Source organism: Cnephaeus nilssonii (genome assembly GCF_951640355.1).
Source record: "Cnephaeus nilssonii genome assembly, chromosome: 2".
Lineage (NCBI taxonomy): Eukaryota > Metazoa > Chordata > Mammalia > Chiroptera > Vespertilionidae > Cnephaeus > Cnephaeus nilssonii.
Genome location: NC_137073.1, coordinates 55,709,010 through 55,727,077, shown reverse-complemented (window position 1 = coordinate 55,727,077; position 18,068 = coordinate 55,709,010). Strand labels below are relative to the sequence as shown.

The following is an 18,068-nucleotide window of genomic DNA, read 5'->3' as shown; positions in this document are numbered from 1 at the left end:
ACAGGGCTGGAGCAAGATGCTTTGAAGCTTGGGAGTTGCAAGTGGAAACAGGATGAGCTAGAGGGAAGAATGGCCTCCCTGCTGGGGCCTGAGCTAGATAGAGCCTGCTCCTGCTAGATTATGAGAAGCAGGAAGCTAGGTTGCAGGGGAAGCTGCCAAATCTGAGGCGAGCAGGTGTGCTTGAGTGCACCCAGGGTCCCAGAGCTTCCCCTGCCTCCCTGGCTGTTTCCCACTCTCGCCCACTCATTGCTCCAGAGAGCTGAGTGGCCTGACCACTAAGTGCCATTTCTTCTCACTCTCTTCTAGGGACCTTCATGTGAGGGTGAGGGGCTAGGAGAGAATACAAACATTAACTCTGTGTGTGCTGGAGTCCTGACTGGGTTGGTCCTGTGCAGTGAGGACCAGGGATGAGAGAATGAGCCAACCCCATCATGGTGAAGAAAGTCCATGTCCCATAACCATAAGACTGTTTTGGCTCCCCCTCCACCTACGGAATGAAGCTGACCCCATCTATGCTCCACCTCCCTGTTCCCCCCAGAGATGATCAGTCTCAGTTTGCCAGGGGAAGAGGATTCTTTGGGGAAAGTGATCCCAGCTCCACTGGTGGTTAGTCATGAAGAGGGTAACTAGAAAAGAAGTCTTTTTCTTGAGTTTGCTTTGCCTCCACAGAGCCAGCTTGTTAAACTTTTCAGGAGACATGGAAAATAACCTTGAGTTCTCTGCTGGCAGATACCTCTAAAGCCTCATCAGATCACACCGGAGACAACTTAGTTCACCCCTTATTGGTCACAACCAGCATTTCATAGGGACAGATATACAGGCTTTGCTTCCAGTCTCACTCCTCATGGGCTGAAGTCTGTGGATTGTAATTGGTTTCTGCTGCAGGTGCAGAGGAGACTTAGACGTCTTGGGTTTAAGGAGGTATGAGAGAGTCTGGTCAGGCAGGGAGCAGGTTTTCCTCCAGAGAGGCAATGGCATTTCCATCGCTTCTTTCAAGGCCATCTTTCCAAAGTTGTAAAGATGATGGTTCTTTTTATGTTGTTTTCATCACTGGATAACATGTGATGAAAATAGGTTATATATAAAAGAAAGTAAGATCTTTACTGAGTTCCTGTCTCTGACACTCCAATGAGAGTCTTCATCTCCTTTCTGGAATCATTATTTTCCTCCTCTGCCTCCCTCTGAGATGCCTTCTGCTTCCTCCATTCTGTCTTTGAAATGGCCAGCAATGGGGGGCATGGCCAGTAGTTACTTTCAGTCTTGGTTGGTTGTTTGGGTCAGGGGGCTAGACTGTAGGGAACTTGGGTGACTCCATGATGAGGTCCTCCATGAAAGGCCTGCTCTGACGGCTGCCTCCCGTGGACTTTCTGTTGTGGATGGGTTGGCTTCTTGTAGATGTTGGAATTTGGGCAGGTCATTTCAGGATGGTGGAAATGGGGCAGGCTAATCCAGTGGGTCCAACTGATGTTTAGGGCTGAAGCCTGGGAGATGGTTCCAGGGGACCATGTGTTCCAGGAGGAAATAGGTAAAGTGTGGCTTGTAGATCATAGAGAACATAGGCACTCTATGTCCAGGATGGCCTTGACCTTGGGGATGATGGCCAAGTCCTTATAGCCCAACACCTGATTCCATGGAGTTTGTGTGCTGGCTCTATTTTTTCAACTGGCATTAAAATTAATGCATACCTAATATTTTTTAAAACATTAAAATTTTTTAATCTGTATATCATGTATTAGTAAAATAAGCGGGGTTACCACCAGAAAAGTTTGAGAGAAATTACAGCTTGTGAAAATTATTTTTAATGGTATATAATACCAGCCATGATTTGAAAAGTTTAAAGCTACTATTTTTTAAAATGATTATTTTACACATGCCTGTAAAGTAGGCTATATTTGGGGTTTTGTAAACTAGATACTACACAGTAAGAACAATGGGTTGTAAATTAGGTTGCATAATTTTAACATTGTTATACAGGTAGTTTAGGCCTAAATATCTGAACATTTATGTATTCATAAAAATTGTAACATAATATATGATATTAATGAATATATTATGTGAGTTAGAAAACATACACCAAACTTAGAAATTTTAAAGGACAGTATATAGATGTGAGTAGAAATAGATATGTAAACAGTTTTCCCCACAACTCAGTTGCTAGTCTTGAGCAATTTTAAAGGTTTATATTCCACTGGGTAAAATCTATGAATAATCTGAATTTGACTGCTTAATCAGTGATTATTTTTAAGATACTTTGTATTTTTTTTTTGCCTTAATCTCTGAGATGAAGTTGTTTATTATATTACCTTCCCTCCACAATTACCAGTTATTTGAATACTTTTTTAAGTTGTCACATAGCGGTAGCAGAGCAAAATAATAGATCATAAAATCAAGAGAACAACTGCCAAAGGACCGATACAACAGATTTAAGTACGGTAATTAGCGCTATTAAAGAATGTTAAACATGGATGTATTTTTCTAGGAAAGCTATAGCTAGAAAAAAAATATGTAGCTGAATTGGCAAAGAGATACCTTGCAGACTGCTGACTCAGTATTGCATTACTTCATAGTTGTTTACTCTGAACATAAGGGCTAACAGGGCTCCTTCAGTTTTTGCTCATGAAGACAAAGGTAAAACCTTCTGTTTTAAGTAGGATGTGCCTTATAGAAGCATCTTATTAAAATGACATTCTCCCTGTGGGCATATGTATTAAGAACCAGTTCACCCAGCCTAAAATCAATTACTTCTGCCTATGGCAATGAGAGTCTGAGTTAAACACAATTCTCAGAGGTAGTTAGCATTCCATTGGAGGTTATTGCTTCCATCTAAGAGAGGAGTTACCCAATTTAATCAATTCTCTGAGTGTTAAACCTCAGATAGTAAACAACTTAGATTATAAATAGTGCAATTATTAAGTATAACAATTAAGACTCTGTGTTTTAACTAGATAATTCACAGAGTAATCAATGGTTAGCCACAGAGTTCTAGTTGTTTAAATACTCACTTGAATTTTTATTGAGAAGTAATAAATGAGTTAGCATGGAATTTAAAATACAATTAGAAATCTTACCTGTAAGAAGCTACTGTCTTTTTATTGTTACAACTCATTAAAAGATCTGGCCAGTATATTCACATATGAAAATTAAATAGGTTATGGATATAAGAAAGTAAGATCTTTAGAATTAAAAATTGGCTTTTAAAAGCATCAACTTTTAGTAATAAAACAGGAGAGAGCTTCAGAATTCTCTTACATCAGTAATAAATGAGAAGCTACTTTCTTAATACTAAACAGCATTTACTTAGGTATTTGGAGCAGCTTATGGGAAATGGTTTTAAAAAACTATTTTAAAAATGTTTGCATCTTATAGTTTAGAGAGAGAAGATATTTATTTAGAAAAACTTATTACTTGAGAAAAAAATAATTGAGTAATAATGGTGGATTTGTTAATTAATGGTATGGAGATAGGAGGCTCACCTCTTAGAAAGCAAATTTGATTCTTATATTTCAAAGCATAAATTGGTTAAGGAATTAAATGTAAAAAACATTTTATAATCCTAGAGGAAATTATGTGTAAATTGTGTAGCCATTGACAATAATAAGTAATTTAAATACATTATCAAAAGCTAAAAATCTTTATAAAGCTCTCTAGCAAAATTTACCAAAAGAAGTTAAGAAAAATACATGTATATGACAAATTGGGGAAATTTTTTGAAAAAATATATGCCTAACAAAGCATTTTCTTAATGTATAATGAAATGTCACAAATGGGAAATATAAGTAAAATCTTTATGTCAAAGGAATAAAAAGGTATTTCATATATGCAAAATAATAACCAATAACAGTAAAAATGAAAATGTTCAAAATCACTAGCAAAGTAAAAGCATATATTATAAAACTGTGTAATATACATCATTTTTTACAAAGGCCAAAAAGTTTGGTAATACTCCATGTTATCAGAGATATGGGAGAAATATATTCTCATACACAGCTGTGGGTATGCATCAATACCCTTAAAAACAATTACTTCTTTTGGGATTGAAATTTTGCATTCAGAATTTATTGTAAAGATACAAGTAAATCAAGTATAAAGATAGATGCAGGTACAAAAAGATGTTATTGTAAGTCCAAAATGTTAAGTTCCAAGGGAGGAGGTAATTAGTCTGTTTTATGTAAAGTATCTAGAAAACACTAAATATTTGTTTTTGTTATACTTGTTCAATAATAATAGAAAGCAATCTAAATATTCAACAATATAGGAATTGTTACATAAGTTAGGATACAGTCAATTTATAAAATTTATGTAGTTCTTTAATGGAAAGATGAAGAGAAGTATGTTATGTAAGGACTTTTATTGCATACTAGTGCCCCTGTGCATGGATTCGTGCACATTGAAAGGAAATTAATTAGAAGGTGGCCAGCAGGGCGGGACTGGGTGAGATGGGCCGGACACGCCCTGGAGCCAACCTCCGCGGTCCTTCCTGGCCAGCTGCACCTGGGGTGGTGCTGTGGCTCGAATGGTGTCTATGGAGTGAGCAGAGTCCCTCTGGCAGATGGGGTCCCTCAGCCTGGCGTGCGGAGATCAGGCCGAAACTGGCTCTCCAACATCCCCTGAGGGGTCCTAGATTGCGAGAGGATGGTTCTTGGGTGATGCACCCCGGAATCGGGCTCCCTTCTCTCTGGTTCTGGGGTGCATCACCCAAGAACCGCTGCAGCCAAGTCACAGCAGTTCGGCAGCTCCTGCATTGAGTGTCTGCCCCCTGGTAGTCAGTGTGTGTCATAGATACCAGCCGGTTGGTTGGACAGTTGCTTAGCCATATATATATATATCATACTGAACATCATGTTACTCGCTTTTTAAATTACACACACACACACACACACACACACACGTGTGTGTGTGTGTGTGTGTAATTTAAAAAGCGAGTAACATGATGCTCAGTATGATCTCATTTTGTAAAAATTTCTTTTATTTTTATTTTTTTTAATCCTCACTCGAGGGTATTTTTCCATTGATTTTTAGAGAGAGTGGAAGAGAGAGGGACAGAGAGAAATATCAATGTGAGAGAAACACATTGATTCCTTGCCTCCTGCACAAGCCCTGACTCGGGCCTGGGCTGGAGAGGAACCTGCAACCAAGGTATGTGCCCTTGACCAGAATCAAGCCCTGCAGTCCACAGGCCAAAGCTCTATCCACTGAGCCAAATTGTCTAGGGCTATAAACATTTTTTTTTAAAGTGACACACATTAAAATGTTAACCGTGGTGAGAGATCATGCAATATTTAATACTAGTGGCCTAGTGCACGGATTCATGCACATTGAAAGGAAATTAATTAGAAGAAATATTTTAATATTTTAACATGATATAAAAATAACAAAAACATGATAGAAACATTGTGCCAATAGTTGGTCTTCAGACATATTCTGTCGACAGTGATGCTTTCTTTCAGCTTCAGAATGTCAACAAAAACAACCAAATTCATGATTGACAATGACAGATCGAAACACAGCATGCAATTGGCGCCAGCAAGAGCTTTATATGTATCACACATGCATGAGTCAATGTTTATTTTTAAATTGCAGTGTGTGTCATATGTACCGGCAAGTTGGTCGGATGGTCAGACAGATGGAGGGTCAGTCACTTAGCCATATATATATATATATATATATATATATATATATATATATATATATATATATATATACTAGAGGCCCAGTGCACAAAATTTGTGCACAGCGGGGGGTGGGGGGGTCCCTCAGCCCGGCCTGCACCCATTCCGGGACACCTCGGGGGATGTCTGATCCCTAAACCGCCAGTCGGACCTCCCTCTCACAATCTGGGACTGCTGGCTCCTAACCACTCACCTGGCTGCCTGCCTGATTGCCCCTAACCACTCTGCCTGTCTGCCTGGTCACCCCTAACTGCCCTCCCCTGCCAGCCTGGTCGCCCCTAACTGCTTTCCCCAGCTGGCCTGGTCACCCCTAACCACCTCTGCCTCAGCCCCCTCCACCATGGCTTTGTCCGGAAGGACGTCCGGAAAGATGTCCGGAAGATAATCGGTCTAATTAGCATATTACCCTTTTATTAGTATAGAATATAGATATTTTCCAATGTTATGTTATATATTACTTGTCAAATAAAATAATAAAATAAATTAGTAAAAAAAATGCATGTTATTTATTCTCTACAGCTTACAGAGCACATTTCATTCTCATTAATATGGCTAAAGGCTTCTGTGATCTTATTCCTATTGCCCTTTGGATTTTCTTTATGCATCCTTCATTCCAGGCAAACTGAGCTCCTGACTTATGTACAAAGATAACTTAATTTTATTAAGTCTATTTCAATATTACTCCCACTATTCTTTTTTTCTGAAGAGACTTTACCATTTATTTCTGTTGAAATTTATTTATTTGTCCAAGACATGTCTCAATAATGCCTTCAACTTTTGAAAACATAAACACTAAAAATTATCACTCTGTCAGTTATTTTCTATTTTTCTTATGGTATTTAATTCTGTATATATTATATTTGTCTTTTTCTAACTATATAATTTATAATTTCTACTCATAGAATAAGTTTTTTATTATATGGGCTAGTGCTTACTTATCATTTTACACAGTATAATGCATAGCAAAACATCTTGAATAGAGCTGAGGATTTTTTGAATTGCTGAGCTGAGATGCTTTTCAATTACATGTTTACTTATATATTAGAAACAAAGGAGGAGAAGATAGTGTTTATAAAATAACAAAATTCTGAAGGGACATTTCAAAGCATTCTGCAAGGTTTTATTTCACTTGCCAAATAGAGTATATGTAGATATTTTTAAATTTAACTAATTAAAGTGAAGAGCATTGGAACAAGGGATATTTTTTAACAAGGGATTTTTTAAACCAGTATTTTATTCATTCTGTGTCATTGTTTAGTTTCATTTTATAGTAATTAATGCATGTCAGCGATCTTATCAGCTCACACATACAGGAGTCAGAGCAAAAGTAATTTTGAATCTGACCTGACTGAGGTACTTGGAACTGATATATGTCTACAGAAGTTTTTGTGATTTTCTTTAATATCTGAGCTATTACAGAAACTAATATCTGAAATCTTTTCAAGTTGATCCATTTGGGAATTTAAGGCCAGAAAGTTTAGATAAGCATCTTAGGAATTATGACTATGTTTTCTCAAATGTGGCAGGTGTGCAGCACTTTATTTTGGCTTTTGTACAGAATCCTAATCCATGCAGGGAGTATGCCACTTTATCTGTCTCAGTCATTAGTTCTACTGTCACCACTAAGTTGGGAGATCCAAATGCAATCACGGATAGCACACACCTGTTTAATACTGTTCTTAACAGATCGTGTCATGGTGGTCATTTAAAAACAGGTGGTTCTAAATGCATCCTTATTTCCTGGGCTAGGCATGGCTGTGTTGTCAGATTTCGCCACTGAGACACTTGTGACATTGCATCTGTACCTGTCGAGTCCTTCCACTCCTCTGTTAACACTCAGTCATTCTGCTCTGAGTTCCCCATGGCCTCAGCGGGACCCTCAGAGCACTCTGAACTTACAGTGCTCAGATGCTCCAGTACTGGCTCTGTGTTTATGTACACTTCTTTAAGAATGGCCAAGTAGATATGTGTTAGACTTGAGCTTACAAAGGAGGCGAAGCAAAACAGCCTGCTTCCTGGTTAAAAGGAGGGGAATCTCACAATGAGTTGCCCCAACTCCCTGAGCTGGGGATAAACAGAGCAGATCTCATTATACCAGTAGTTCTTGAAAGGTTGCTCCAACTGCCCTCAGGTATGAACGAGAGTAAACTACAGCCTAGGTATGGGTAGAGCATAGCTGTCCTATAGAGGTCAGGCCTTTTTCTTTATTATCAACAACAACAATAACAGCAACCATCTCCACACACAAAAATGGGTATTCCTGTTTTGTTCTTATAATGCATGCCTACTTTGGGTTGCACATGTGCCTAGAGAACACCACTAACATGCTTTCAGCCCATTTTTGATGTTATTATGTATTATGTGCAATGTCACAGATGTGATCACAGATATTTAAAAATAAAGTTGTATTGTAATTTGCCTTTTTCTTTGTTTTCTATTTCAAGCATTTAAGCAGTTTAGGAAAATGTTTCAGCATTTCATTTGTGTGTTTTTTTCTTTCTTTTTTTCAGATTAAGACAATGTGTGCCTGTAGCATTCATCATGAAAATGGTGTTTTTCTCTTTCAGACCCCAGTTTCCACTCATTATTAAAGAGCTGAATTCTAAATCAAAGATTGTGGAGATGTGCAACCTGAATAAAACATTTCCAGAAGAGCCTGAATAATGGTCCTGCATAAAGGGAACCATAATGTTCTTGAATTGTAATTGGGAAAAATTCAAGTGTATGCACTCAGGAGCACATGTACTACGAAGAGGTTAGTTATTATTATTCTTAGTGCTATTTAACATTTATGGGGCCCCAATAGTATGTTTAGTTCTAAAGAGAACACAAGTGGCCTGATAAGTGATCTCCCATCTAAATGACCCATGTGAGACTTTCCTGTATTCTTTCTCTGTGCAGAGAGTGGCTGTATAGATAAACAACCCCAGAATAGGTGGACTATTAATGCAGCAGTACAATCTAACTCACAGTAACTTAAAATAATTAGTTCAGGCAAATATGGTCTTTGGAAATATTACTTGGCATTATTTTCTCTTATCTGATTTCTCTGTGACTGGAAGTTAGAGAGCACAATCTTTGGACTCATTCAGAAGTAAGCCAACACATTTGTTGGCTCATACAAAGTTACTGAGAAATTGGAGAATGAAGTAAAAAGGTAGATTGAGGAGGACTAACAATAGAGTCAAACTCTGATCTCAAGGATTTTATGCTGCACAGATAAGTAATGGAATGTCTTTTCTTTGTCTCATATCAACAATGCAGAATCAACAGTGATGGCTACTTTTGAGAAACTGTCTCTAATACTTAATTCTTAAAAGCCACGATAGAAACCTTCCTAAAGTAATGAATATTACAGTCCAGGGGCAATTAAAAATAAGAGAGCATAATTCCTTGATAATGACATAATAGATGGAATTGAGAAAGGCAGATATGAGTCATGATAGAATCTATAAGAATAAATACCTGATTCTATGTGTAAATTTCTGTTGCAGGTACTTTATATGCACACATGTTAAAAATGGTCCCACCACCTAAGAAGAAACTGAAGATCCAGCAATAATTATGATACAGGGGACACTTTGAATTCTAAACCAAGAAGTATAGACTTTATTCTGTAGGCATTGGAGGGAGCTGTTGAAAATTTTGAGCAGGTGAGTGACATGTCTAGAACTGCATTTTATGAAGATTAACCTGATGGCATTTTCAGGATTGATTAGCGTGAAGCCTGTATTGTGACAGAACAGATTGTGGTAATGCAAGTCTGAAATATGGTGGTGGCAATGAGAATAGAAAGGAAGAAATTGATTTGAAAGATTCATGACAGTGGCACTACGGGACTTGATTATTAAATATGGGACCCAAAGTGGGGAGACATCAGAGATGCCTCCGGACACTTTCAGCCTGGATGAGAAATCAAGTATGGAAGAGAAGGAATGTCCTGTCAGTGGTTTATTATTATTTCCTGGGTGCGGTGAGTCGTGTAATCGATTGTATTCTGAAAATCTTGGGTCCAAATCCATGTTCCACATCCACTAAGCATACTGTGTCATCCTGGCATCTATTATTGCACAGTGATCAATTGCCAGCCATAGGTATTACATTCCTGAAAGTTATAGTGTGTGGTAAAACTATAGTTGACTAGACCAAGAGAATGCAAAAAAACATTCAATGCGTTTTACAAAATTAAACATCAATAAATAAAAATTCCAGTAAAAAATCCACTTCCAAAATAAACTAGATCTGAGTTAGAAATCTGCTTTAAATTTATCCATCTCAAGGTGATGGAAAATGGTTTGACTTTGGGTGGGCAAACAGTGTAATATACTGATTTTGTATCTTAGAAATGTACACTTGAAACCTATATGATCTCATTAACTGTCACCTCAATAAAATTAGTTAAAAATTATCCATCCCATTGAAACCAAAGCACTAAACTCTCTCTCTCTCTCTCTCTCTCTCTCTCTCTCTCTCTCTCTCTCTCTCTCTCACACACACACACACACACACACACACACACACATACACACTCACAAACACACACGTAGGTAAATTTTCTCAGGAATCACTTTTAGTTTTTTAGTTGTTCAGGTAATATTGCTGAAGTAGTAAAATCTGCTGAGGCACATTTTCCTAGAGATTTTATATTATGCAATGTGCATTTCTTTCTGAAGTTTTCAAACCACCCTTTACTGACTTGAAATGTAATGTGTCTTACACCTACAATCTCCTTTGCATTTTTAGCAACTCTCAGCCAAATACTAATGTAGCTGCTTGGCATGTTCACAAATTACCAAGGTCCTAAAGGACATGTATTTCTACTCTTCTTTCAATATATTGAGACTATGGAGCTTAAATAGATGTCTTATAGCTGCAGTGTCCTCTAGACTCATTGAAGTGATCCAGAAAAGTGGGAAATTAATAATTCCAGTAGACTCTTTTACTTCGGAGGATTGCAATTATTCTATGTAGAAATACACATGCAATTTAAAAGTTTTATGCAGGTATATAATCATTTTATAGAAAAATAAACATAACTTTACTAAAGCCACAGTTGATAAAGCATTACTGTACTAACTTTATTCATGACCTCAAATACTTTCCACATTTATTTTCCTGTTTTGAATTTCTCATATTTTTTTTAAAATATATTTTATTGATTTATTACAGTGAGGAAGAGAGAGGGATAGAAAGTTAGAAACATCGATGAGAGAGAAACATCGACCAGCTGCCTCTTGCACACCCCCTACTGGGGATGTGCCCGCAACCAAGGTACATGCCCTTGACCGGAATCGAACCTGGGACCTTTCAGTCTGCAGGCCGACGCTCTATCTACTGAGCCAAAACGGTTTTGGCTCTCATCTTTTTTAAAAATTTATTTCTTTAATAATGTGTGTTTTTGTAATTCTCATATATCATTCAGCTGACCTTCTCAAATGGTAGAGGGGTCAGAGAGGCACATAAAGCCAGAGGATAAATGTCATTATCTTCATGGAAAGTATGGAAATGTTGCTCCGGTTTTATTGGAGAGATTCCAAAACTTTGCATTAAAATAAACATTTATTATTGTTGTTTTGAGTAAAGGCAGCATTCACAGGAATTTAAGTGATGGACTCAACATTTCCAAGGGACGTTGGGTTTGGAGCAGGCAGCTGTGTGCTCTGCCCAGACTAGAGGACTTGTTCACAAAGTGATGTGTAGTTCAGTGGCCAAGACTTCAAGTGTTGGATTCACACACACCTAGTCTGAGGTCTAATTCTATTATTAACCAGTTGGGAGACTGGTAACTTAATTCATCTAAACTTTAGCTTCATGGTCTATAAAATAGGGGAATAATAATGTTTACTTCACAGGGTGGTTGAAAGATGAAATAAGATGTTGTATGTAAAATAGTCAGGGCATGATAAATGGCTCATATATATGGTCACTGGTGTTAATTCATAGCTGCTATTAGCATTATATAGTATTCATTAGTAGCCCGTTTGCACGAAGATTCGTGCAATAGACCTTCATTCACCTGGCTGCCTGCACCAGTTTTCTGCCGGCACCGGGGACCCAGGCCTTGGCTGTGGCTACCGCCTTCTGCCTTTTTCAGGGTCGGGGCTTGGCCCCGGGCGGTGGCATTGGGCTCGGCGGCACCCAGCATCCCTGCTACCGATCGCAGGAGCTGACCCCCAGTGGTTTCCTGCAATGGGCGCAGGCTCCCCGCTGGTGCCCAAGGCCGGGAAAGCCTCGGGCAGCTTTCCCGGCCTTGGGCTCCGCCACACCCCAACGTCCCTGCAACGGTTTCCTGGTGGGTGTGGTTGGTGGGCGTGGCTTGGTTAGTGGGCGTGGCTTGGTTAGTGGGCGTGGCTTGGGCGTAGCGAAGGTGCGGTCAATTTGCATATTTGTCTATTATAAGATAAGAGAAGATGCCTATTTGCTGTTGTGAATTTTAAAACTCTTTCCTAGGACACTTCATAAATTGGACAGTTGTTTCTTTCTTCATTGCTCTGTCAACTGTGTGTCCTTTCACATACATTTCTACATTATCATTGTGATTTAATAACTCAGTTGCCTTTGTTACTGCAAGGAAACTGTGGGCTTCCTGAATACTTGTTCTGGCAATGGATATGGGTACACTAAGTGGGGGTAGGTTTATGTAAAATAAGAGCTAACCTGAAGTTAAAACATTGTTAATCAGAAATTTTATTTGCATATTTCCACCTCAGTAGAAAATGGGAATACTTTATTAACTCGATAAAGTTACTTACATTCAGTTTTATTCACTTTTAAGTATTAATGTAGTTTTAGTGAAAATATAAAAGTGGAGCACACAAATACCTCTATTTCATGGTATACTTTGGATAGAGCAGAATAGTTGGTAACTCCAGAAAGACAAGTGGCAGAGCTGGGTCATTTATGAGAATAATTCTCATTTTAAGTGAATAAAAAATGCCACATTTTCAAATAGATCATGCTGCAATCAGCATTTATTTTCTAATTCACCATATTGTTTCATGGGCTAAGTGCTGATAATATCTAAAAATTATTCAATTTCCTCGATGCACCTGATTTATTATTTTGAGATTAGATAAATATTAAACTTTGCTACCCAAATGCCTATAGATGCTAGCACTATTTTCAATGTAAAGATAAATTTCAGAAATAGTTTTGAGGGCAATCCTTTCTTCTTTATTCCTGAGTTTCTTTCTCTGTGATATAAAATAGCAACATACATAGCCTTCTTATACACTCAATCACATGTTAGCCAAATATCTGTTTTCTCATAAGCCCCAAATCAGGCTTGACATACAAATAACTTAGGTAAACCTTAACATAATAAAACAAACCACATAAAAGATAGACTTACAATTCAATTTGAAAATGTGACTCATCAGGCTAAGGCAATTCTCCTTAGGCAAATAAATGTAGAGAGATGTTTATGTCAGTAATTTAGGAATAATGTCCACCTCATTTTAGTCCTAGTTAACTTGGCAAATTGAATCATGTAGATTTAAGTTTTTGTTTATTTGTGAGTTTTTTTGTTCTTTGTTTTTTATATATATAACCCGAAGAGTGTTTCTGGAAATTGCCTGGGGATTTCTCCTTCAACATAGATTTAGTTTTGGAAGTGTGGAGGGGTGGGAACAAAGACATTTAAAATCATCACTCCCAGATTCTACTTGTCAAAGATCATTCGGAAGAGGTAGTGAAGGCTTGGCTCTTTGACATTAAAGTATTTTGAACATTTAAAGAATTTCCTATACATGGAAAGATTTGGAGCAGTCCTTCATTCGTAGGTGAGTGTGAAAGTATGTGAGGAGATGTGCAGTTCTTGGGTTGAGACTCTGTGGGCATGCTTTCTCAAAACACAGTGAAGAAACCACTGCTGGAACATGAGCTAATTTTAGGCGGTAGAAGAACCAAACACTTTGTAACTGTAATAGTTGAGAATTTTTAAAAATTTTAAATGTGGGATAGGAAATACAGCTGACAAAATACACCCGAGATTTCATGAAATAACTGGAATTAGTGTGACATAAATTAGGTATGTCTGTAATAAACACATTTTTTTTTCATGATACATTGATATGTCTCACAAGGATATGGCCAAAATTATGAAGATATTATATAAATGACTTTCTGAAACACTGCCCTTAAAGGGAAAAATTAGGTGAATTATGTATTTTTTTCATTCTGTTTGTCTTATTTTGGAGATGGACACTCATTTTGTTGTTTTCAGTACCAATGAACAAGAGTGAGCGCATTAGACTGATATCTTCCAATGGAGAAAAATAAATTAGTACTGCCCAATAATATATTTCTTTTACTTACTTTGGTTTGAGGTAACAGAAGAATTGGTTTTAAATCATACATTGTGAAGAAAGTTAATCAGTTTTAAGTAAGGTTTTTTTTTCCAGGTTAGAAAATGTACATATCTAGGGAGCACATGTCGAGTAAATCAGTTTGCATATTTATTCCTTTAATTGTATATTTGACATATATTTATTAGGACTATATTTTTTCTTTCAGATCATTATAAAATACTTATTATATTATATTGTTTATTTTTAAATTCTAGCTTGATTTATTTTGATATGAAAGGAAAAAGAATCCCCCAAAAATTGGTAGGTAAAATTACCTTAGATTTTTGTGGTGTGTGTGTGTGTGTGTGTGTGTGTGTGTGTGTGTGTGTGTCAGTGTTTTGCAAATTGTGGGTCATGTACAATCTGAAGAAAATTCTCCTAAGGCAGTGGTCAGCAAACTCATTAGTCAACAGAGCCAAATATCAACAGTACAATGATTGAAATTTCTTTTGAGAGCCAAATTTTTTAAACTTAAACTTCTTCTAACTCCACTTCTTCAAAATAGACTCGCCCAGGCTGTGGTATTTTGTGGAAGAGCCACACTCAATGGGCCAAAGAGCCGCATGTGGCTCACGAGCCACGGTTTGCCAACCACTGTCCTAAGGTATCTTCCAAAATGTGATTTCTCTAGGGGTAGAGTCTAGGAGCCCACAGTTGTAATAAGTTCTCAGGTGATTTCTATTTGTTCACAGATTGGGAGGCTCTCAAAGAAAAAGTAAGGACTGAGTCTAGCATTTGTGCAGAATTCCACATATGGATGGATATTAAACACACTCCTTCATAATTAATAAATATGGTTCTATAATTTGAGGAATAGCTGATTGCTTTTATTCTCTCATTCTGAATTCCCCTTCTTTTCTTCCCATTTCTCCTTCTTGCTTCAACCCCTTCCCAACTCCTTAACCTAAGACTACTTTGAAAAAGTTGATTCCTCTACTATTATATCTTCATATATTCTTGAAGACCACCCAAGTGCAACGTTTCATTCATTTTAAAAAATGCTTAAGAAGGGGACAATGCACACATACATGCCCTAAATATAGAAGCTGAAAAATAAAGTTCCCTGTTTCACAGGATGCTACAGCTTGAGTGTCTGACCATGCTTTAAGATACTTGCAGCGATTCCTTTTCTGTTGATCTGATAAAAATTGTCAGAGCAATTGTCAGTTCCAGGATAATTTTATTGCTACTTCTAGCTATTACCCTGGAGAGATTTTTGTTTTTAAGGGAAAGTTAAACACATCTTTCTCTAATGCAGATATGAATAGCACTGAAAGAGTCCCAGAGTGGCACTTCTGGCATTGGTCAACAAAGCTGAAAAGCAACCTGGGACAAACAAGAAAAAAATGGGAGAGAAACGTTCCCATAAATTCAAAATTAAGTTCCTCCTTCAATTTCCGTAAAGCAAACTCCCTGTGGTGAACATCTGGCAGGCCATTAACTTTTGTTACTTTATTTTACTTAAAAAAAAAATCTTAAGGTGAGAAAATTTTTTCCATTTAGAGACTTGATTTAGCATTGAGGCTAAAATCCAGACCATCACGTTGTCATTTACATAGTACCCCTGATCCAACAGAGCACATTGCCTTTAAACCTTTACTAAGTTTTCCACCAAAGGTTGCAGTACTTCGTCATTTTTAAAAATCATTAATCTTGAGAGTTTTTTTTTTTAAATATATAAATCAGCTGATCAGTAGTCTGTATCTGCTGGAGGGAAAGTGACTGTAAGATTTCTTCAACTTTATAGCTCTTTGCTTCCGTTTTTAAAACTATATTATTTTCTAGAGGAGCCTGAATGTCATAACTATTTACATAGAGTTTTTCCAATGATCCATCAGAAGGATGTGAACTGTTGATTGCACCATTTTCTCTATTTGTACAGCTGCCGTAACCTTCAATGTAAATAATTTTCTTATTGTGTCTTCCCTTTCTCTTTTTTCTTCTTTGTGAGCTGTCACTATCTAAAGTAAACATTTCATATTCCACCATCAAAACTATTCATGCACATTAACTTCCAAGCCATGAAGCTGCTTATTAGTCAAGCTGTTTTTAGTAAAAATCACTTGGTAAATGTTAGAGAAACAAATGAAAATGGTTTATTTTTTATTGCATTTAATGTAATTTATGAACTTACATCTATTTTTTATTGCATGTATGCCCTATCTATCTATCTATCTATCTATCTATCTATCTATCTATCATCTATCTACCTATCTATCCATCCATCAGTTATCTATCTTAATTAACATATGATTTTTAACCTAAACATTTTTAAATCAAAAATTTTATTCAGTTTTATCAATGATTTTAATCGAGTTCTTCTAATATAGAAATATAGTCTCTGTTTATTATAATTACCTTGTCTATGAACATTCATACAATAATTATAATAAGCTACTAACCAACCCTGAATCTTTTGCAAGTAAAATCTTTTAAAAGTTCTCTTTTTAGTCTTACAGTCTTTTTTTGATTATAGGCATGCAGTAAAACTTCAATATTGACTTCTAGAACAATCCCAATGACTTCTTTTTCAGTTTGAAAATTTTTTGGTGATATTATTATTTTTGAGAAGTAAAAGGTTAAGTATAAGTGGTTGAATCTTGAGTTTTGTTGATGGATTTTTAATATGACTGTATGTTGAGTTACATGAAAAACAAAAAAAATTGGTTATTACGTAATTTTTCTCGAATAGTCTCAGCTTAAATAACTACCTACATCTGCACCTATCTATCTATATACATAAGGCTAATATGCAAAGTGTCCCCTTGGGAGTTCGATTGGGAGACCAGGAGTTCGATCTCTCACTATGACGTGCGCTGACCACCAGGGGGTGGCATGGAACGAAGGAAAGCCCTGGCGGGCAGCCGGAAGGCTCCAATCGGCCCTGATTGCCGGCCAAGCCTAGGGGCCCCACCCATGCATGAATTTCATGCACCGGGCCTGTAGTCAATGTATAAAATGTTGTGCTGTTTATAGAGAGGATTTTATAGAATTCTTTGCATTTGACAGTAGCTCTGAAAGTTGAGTCAGGATAGACATGATTATGGAGATGAAAAGTCAAGCAAGAAAGATATTATTTTAAGCAAGGGAAACTGAGGTCAGATTGCAAAAGTTTTTAAAAAGAAAAAATGCAAAGTTCTGTAATTCTAAATGTGCTATTTTTTTCCAATATAGTGGGGTTTATGATAATTTTTGAGAATCTTAAATTTTATTGAGCCATTTTTAAACACATATACAAAATCCAAATAAACAATTTTACTCATATAAATGATTCCTATAACTATTTGAGAAAATATAAGACCTATAAATAATTTCATATCTGTATTGCTTTTTAATTACATGAGTAATACAGAAACACTTTATAAATTATCCCAAAACCCAGAAGTTTATAGAATGAAAATAGGATAGCCTACTTTAAAAATCTTAGCAGTGTATTCCATTTCCTTCTACTGATGTAATAATGCAAGTTCCTTATCAATTTACTACTCTTGATTTTCTTTAACTTAAAATATATGATAGAGTTCTTTATATAGGACTTATCTTTTTCTTTTAAATTACTTTAGAGTTTTTCATAGTAACAATATAATATCATTTTATTTACAGTTCCCTCATTGTTGAGCAATTTGTCCTTATTTTTGCTGTTAACAAATTGTGCTTCAATGAACAACTTTTTTCATATGTCTTTATACACAAATGACTATTTCTAACAGATATGTTTCTAGAAACAGAATTAACTGTTCATCATCATGCTCACTTTTAAGTTTGATTATTTTCTACTAATTATTACATTATTATTTTAATTTTAATTTTCTTGATTACTGAGAGTGTTGATCAGCTTTTCAAATGTTTCGTTTTATTCTGGGAATTGCCTATTCCTATGTTTTCATCATTTTTCCATAAAACTTTCTTTTTGATATGTAGAAGTACTTGGTATAATGTAGTTAAAATCTAAACACAATGGAGACAGAAGAGTGGAGTAACTTTCCAGTCCTATGTTCTATCATCTGCAAAACTGAGACAATAATAATAAGGGCTGAATATTTGTCCATTG

General features: G+C 36.5%; 1 protein-coding gene across 6 annotated transcripts in view; it reads left to right on the top strand.

Annotated features, from left to right (window-relative positions):
* LOC307108733 (uncharacterized protein) overlaps positions 1 to 18,068 on the top strand; it is an 823,426-nt gene that overhangs the window by 358,479 nt on the left and 446,879 nt on the right. For all 6 annotated transcript variants that reach the window (XM_079786886.1, XM_079786881.1, XM_079786883.1 and 3 more), the window contains exons 6-7: positions 8,237 to 8,424; positions 9,164 to 9,322. The gene's annotated coding sequence lies outside the window, so the exon portion shown is untranslated. The remainder of the gene's footprint in view (positions 1 to 8,236; positions 8,425 to 9,163; positions 9,323 to 18,068) is intronic.